The sequence below is a fragment of the Myotis davidii genome, unplaced genomic scaffold, assembly GCF_000327345.1.
Source record: "Myotis davidii unplaced genomic scaffold, ASM32734v1 scaffold898, whole genome shotgun sequence".
Taxonomy (NCBI): domain Eukaryota; kingdom Metazoa; phylum Chordata; class Mammalia; order Chiroptera; family Vespertilionidae; genus Myotis; species Myotis davidii.
Genome location: NW_006289504.1, coordinates 31423 through 37842, shown reverse-complemented (window position 1 = coordinate 37842; position 6420 = coordinate 31423).

Genomic DNA, 6420 nt, shown 5'->3' with positions numbered 1-6420 from the left:
CGATGCTCTATCCATTGAGCCAAACCGGCCTTGGCCAAAATACCTTTTTTTAAAAAAAATATACCCTGCTTTTGTTCCAGAAAGGATTTAAGCAGGTCTATGAAGATGTATAAAATCAAGCAAAATTGCCGAAACCGGTTTGGCTCAGTGGATAGAGCGTCGGCCTGCGGACTGAAAGGTCCCAGGTTCGATTCCGGTCAGGGGCATGTACCTTGGTTGCGGGCACGTCCCCAGTGGGGAGTGTGCGGGAGGCAGCTGGTCGATGTTTCTCTCTCATCGACGTTTCTAGCTCTCTGTCTCTCTCCCTTCCTCTCTGTAAAAACTCAATAAAATATATTTTTAAAAAATCAAGCAAAATGACAAATTGGAAGTAGGTGTGGATTTAAATGATGATGTATATTTATAGTTATTGGCAAGAAAAAATGTCCACCCAAGGTTATCTGAAGTTAAAAACTTGTGTTACAAAACAGATGGATGATATGATGCCATTTTGTAAAAAAAAAAAAAAATACACTTGCTCTATGTAGACATGTGTATCTCTAAACACACGGACATATATGCACGGGGAAAAGTCTGCAAAAACAGACCAATGATTGCTGATGGAGGTTATCCCAGCGACATGGGATGACAAGTACTTTTCACTTCCTTCTTCATGCTGTTACGTTTTAGTATCAACATGTAATATTTTTATAATCAGAAAAAAGGCAAAGCTATTTTCATTTTGTTAAAAAAAGGGGGGGTAGGTGAGAAAGAGTGAAGGCAAACAGAGGAGAGCCATAAAACGGAGCAAGGGAACGGATGAATCTGCTAAAGGTGACCGTGCATTTGACTGTACGTTCCCAGGAGCCATTACAGAAAAGAGGACTGGTAATTGACGCCAAATCACTGAGTGCGTTCGCCACAAACCAACCATCGCTGTGCTCTGGGCGCTCCCTCAGGGGACCGGGGTGCCCTGGGCTCCAACCCCAAAACCCTCAAAGCCAGGAGCTTCCGGGCTGTTTCTAACCAGAATGATGGCTCTCCCAGAGTAAGAGTCAATCTGCAGAGAGAATCCATTCATTCCTGTCACTCAGTCATTCAACACACGTCTACCTAGCGCCACCCCATTCCCAGTCCTGTGTCTTTCTCCAGCTCAGACATAAGGGAGCTGGCTGTCTAATGAGGGTGACCCTAAATCAGCCATGGGCAAACTACGGCCCGCGGGCCGGATCCGGCCCGTTTGAAATGAATAAAACTAAAAAAAAAAGACTGTGCCCTTTTATGTAATGATGTTTACTTTGAATTTATATTAGTTCACACAAACACTCCATCCATGCTTTTGTTCCGGCCCTCCCGTCCAGTTTAAGAACCCATTGTGGCCCTCGAGTCAAAAAGTTTGCCCAAATGCCAACAGCCTGCCCAGCACCTCCCCATAGTGTACCGATCCCCAAAGAGCCGGGCGCCACCTCTGACGCCCTACAGATTACAACGCTCTGTTTAAACTCACACATAGAGCTGGTGTGTTTGCATCTGTGGCTTATCTCCCCTTATAAAACTACTAGAGGCCCGATGCACAAAATTCGTGCAAGAGGAGGCCTTCCTCCCCCCCACCCCCGCTGGCTCAGGCGCCCTTGCAGCCCCGGCTTCGTCTGGAAGGTCGTCTGGACGGTCGTTCTGCTGTCCGGTCGTGCGGTAGATTTACATATCATGCTTTTATTATTATTATAGATAAACCCCACCAGGGCAGGAACTAGCTAGTCGGTCTGCTCACCCTGGATCTCCAACAGACTCTCCGATTGCATTACAGATGAAGAGAGGGAATGACCCTTAGAAAAGTGAAGTCTAACAAACCCACAACGGGACCAAGAGAAGCCCAGCTCCCTCCGTGTATCTGAGAGACTGTATCTATTTCAGTCAACACGAACCCCCAAATAAAAGGCCATAATGTGTAGGAACCACACAGTCTGGTGTGATTCGGGAGGAACGGAAAATTGAAGGAGCGGGGTGAACATCAGAAGAGAGTATACCGGTATAGGTTACTGCGAGAAGGCCCAGGTGTTAGATAACCAAGATTGTGGCCTCCGTACATTGCAATGTAATCTTGGCTGAAGAAAACAAATGAGTGTAAACCGAAGCCAAACAGAAATACAGTAGATCTTGTTGGTAAACACTGACAAAAATCAACGAGAAGTCACCACAGCAGACAAGCCGGTGATCCTGTTGGCCTTTCGCAGGCAGGTAAAAAGACAATTTACAACCTCAGTGCTCAGATGACAGCCGATGGCCTGCACACTCACCCCCCTACAATAAAAGCTAAATGCCTGGCTTTATCATTAAAAGAAAACAGCACCCAAATCTGATTTCTTTCTCTCTTGGCCCTTGCAACTCTCAATTAAGCAAGCTGCAGAAAAGGTGATCCAAAAATTATCCCAACTCCAGGCCAGCATCCAAGCGAGGCTGCCCAGCATTAGCAGGCATTAACTCAATCAGAAAATATTTATATCGGGGGGCCTATTCGGTGCCAGACACTGCTGGGTGCTGGAACGCACTGAGGGAAAAGGTAAGACTTTATCCTTGCCGGATGCTATTGGGGAAGAGATTATACATCAGTAAACAAAGCCCAGATGACTGCCAAGTGCCCTGGAAACAAAGGTGTGTCTATATTAGCGAGGAATGGGGGTGGACAGGGAAGACAGGAGAGTTCGTAGCAATTGGAGAGCCTGTTGGCTGATGTCGAAATCTGGAGGAAGAGAAGAAGGTATTTGCGGAGCCAGGGCAAGAGCAGAAGGAGCAGCAAGTTCCAAGACCCTGAGGGGGGTCCGGCAAAGCCAAGGACAGCAGAGGGCAGTGAGGGCTGGGCGGAGGGGCTGGACACGGCGGAGATGAGGCCCGCGCCTTGATGAAGGGTGTATTAGGAGGAGAGAGGTGTGATCTGTAGTTTGAAAAGCCAGTCGCTTGGGATCTAGTGTGGAAAATGGACTGGAAGACAACCCAGCGTGGAAGCCAGAGGGCATGTTCAGAAGTTGGTCCGGGAAGGAGGCAGCGGTGGGCAAGCACAGAGCGGGAGCTATGATCACGGGGAGAGGCAAACGCACTCCCATCTGCCCTGGACATCATTCAGAGGTCGGGACCCACTGACAGCCTGGACGTGGGGCCGGGGGGAGGCGGGGAAGGGAGAGAAGAATCCAGGATGACTCTTAGCAAGTGAATGGATGGGGAAGATGGAGGAAGGAGAGAACGGAGAGGAATCAAGACCTTCGAGCATGGTCCAGAGGAGAAGCCCACAGGACACATGGACTCATCAGCGTGTAGTGGACAGCTGCAGCCATGGCGGGGACGGAGGACATGACCTAGGAAGAGTGCTGACAGCAGAAAGGGACCAGGACCAGCCCCACCACCATTCAGAGGTCAGGCAGGGGAACAAGCAGCAGGGAGCCCAGAAGGAATTGTCAGGAAGGATCCATCCAGGAACAGGAGATGGTGGCGAGAAGCTGGGAGGGGGAGTTGCTTCGAGGGGGAGGGGGTGGCCATTGTGAGGAACGCGGCTGGGAGGTAGAGTAAGACAAGGACACAGCCTGGCCACCTGCAGGCCATCAGTGACCCTGAGAGGTGGGAGCAGAAGCCAGGCTATAGATTGTGAGGGGTGAGCAAACAGTGGGTGAAGAAAACAAATGGAGACAGTGGGTTTGGACATGTCTTTTATTTTTTTAAATTGATTTCAGAGAGGAGGGGAGGGGGAGAGAGAGACAGAAACGTCAATGATGAGAGAGAATCATTGCTCGGCGGCCTCCTGCACGCCCCACACTGGGGATCGAGCCCACAACCTAGGCAGGTGCCCCAACCAGGAGTCGGCCACTCCAGCCACATTCCCAGCGCCCAATAGCCACGTGTGGCTGGTGGCAGCCATAGGGGACTCTGCAGACATAGGGTGTTTCCCATCAGCACAGGAAGTCCTACTGGACAGCACTGAATTGAAGCACGTTGTATACCGATGGGAAAGAGCCTAGAGAGAGGGAGGTGGAAGATGGAGAAATGTTTTCCTGAGGAGGTGAGAGGGGAGGGGATGGCCAGTCCCCCAGGGAGGGATGGGGCTCTGGTAGGCAGGACCAGAGGAGGGACTGGCCATCCCTTTGGCAGAGCAGGTGAGAAGGAAAAGGCAGGGTAGCTATACCGGAGGCTGCAGGTGTGGTGGGGAGGTGAAGCTGTCCTTGGACGTGGCTCCTCTTTTGTCACTGAGAAAGGAGGTTACGTGTGTGTGTGAGTGTGTGTGTGTGTGTGTGCGTGTGTGTGTAGGAGATGGGGGTCTGGGGAGGGAAGAAGGTACGAAAGAGCTGCCCTGGGGAGTGAGGACACGGACTTACTGGGGAAACCACACACACTGGGAAACATTTCACAGAAGGGAAGCAGGACTGAATGAGGAAAAGCGTCTTAGGTGGGGAGAGGTGAACTCGGATTTTTTTTTCTCTCTTAGATCCTGGTCATGGTGACAAGCACAGCCACGACGAGGCTGCAGGACCACCGCGAAGTTTCCCGCTGGCTGCCCTTTCCTGGTTCTTCCTCCTCCGTCCCACTCCAGCCTCAGGAAGAATGGCATGGGGTTCTATTTTCAGTTAAAACGGTTCCCTCCACCCGCCTCTGTCTAAACTGCTTATCCAGGCCTCGCTCCATCTCAGCTTACAGCCTGGCTGGCTTGTGCATTCCCATAAATTATAGAAGTGGACGTATTAAAAATGGCAGAATTAGGCAGGAGTTCCAAACAGCCCTCACCTATAAGCAGTGAGTAACAGACATCCATGGATGACAATAACACCACACGAAAGACATATCCCACGTTTCAACAAAATCCCCAACCTATTCCTCCCTGTCTCTCTACTCCTCCCTGTCTCTCCACGACAAAAAAAAAAATTATTCTCCCACATTTTCTTTATGAGTAAACGTTTTCATTTCCACAGAACTATTTGATCTCAACCAGTCGGAGTTTCAATATTTGTTTTTGATCACGCAAGTGTGCTGGGTCGGTTCTGGATTGGCTGAGGGGGGTGGGGGAGGGACAGGGAGTTAAAATTACCAGATCCCTTTATCTCCCATCTTGAAATCTACATTTGCCAACTCCTTCCCATGCATTTTTTTTTTTTAAAGTATGAAATCTGAGAGCTGCAAAGGTTCCCACTGCTCAAAGAACAGCCCGGTCACAGTCTATCGTGGGGTCACTGGGAATGTTACAGTCTGCTTCCCAGCCAGGGGGCCCCTGGTTAAAGCTCCCCGTTTCCGTACGGGTGAAACCCCTCGAGTCTGCACCAGTGTCTGAGGCACATCTTCTGGCCCCTCTGTGTTCCCCTGTCCTGCTCATGTTGGTCCGGAGCCCCCATACTTCCCTTCCTCAAAATTCCTCTTGGCCTGCCTCTGGTTCCTTCAAGCATGGTGCAGACCCCACAGATAGCGTTCGCCAGGTAAAAGGGCTCCAGAAACTTTTCTGGAGCCAGGCACATAACGCCACTGACCCACGGGAGCTGGGTCCAGCCCCCAGGACAATTTTTTTTGTCTTTAACATATTTTATTGATTTTCTACACAGAGGAAGGGAGAGGGATAGTTAGAAACATCGATGAGAGAGAAACATTGATCAGCTGCCTCCTTCACACCCCCCACTGGGGATGTGCCCGCAACCAAGGTACATGCCCCTGACGGGGAATCGAACCTGGGACCTTTCAGTCTGCAGGCCGACGCTCCACCCACTGAGCCAAACCGGCCAGGGCCCCCAGGACAATCTTGCCCCTTTCCCCTCCTCGCCCATCCCATACAGGAAAGCAAGCTCTCTAGACCCACAGAGCACAAGTCTTTGGGTCATGATAAGGCCGCTAAGCGCAGCAGCAAGGGACAGAGAGATTAAGGAGCTCTTGATTCACTTGCAAATCCGCCCTCCCCTCCACCCCCCCACCCCCCCCACTGTCAGGCTGTGGCTTCCCTCTGCCCACACACAGTGGTCCCTCTATTAATATCAGCTGACCAACCTGGGGGAAGGTACCAAACCACTTCAGGCCTCAGTTTCCTCACCTGTGAAATGGGCATAACAGCCGTTCCCTGAATACTGAGGTCCCATCCTCCAGGTGCACTCACAACGGGTGAGCAAATATAAGGAGTTTCACTGCTACCAGCACAGTGGCTAGCTCCCTGACTCGCGGCGCCTGGAGAGATCAATCCTGCTTTTTAAATTACTTTATAGACTCAGAAGCATTAGTCACTTCGACAGAGTATGTCAACTTCTCTCCTGGGCATTTCGGCGGTTTCCAAGACTGAAGCCTCGCCTAGCTCCTCACCGACTGCCATCATCCGCAGCCATCGCCAACAGACTCAAAGTCCACCCTCCCTGCGCCCGGGGGTTATTGTTATTTCCTTTCCAGGAAAACTTGGCTTTCCATTTTGTTTGTAAGAAACCCGATGGT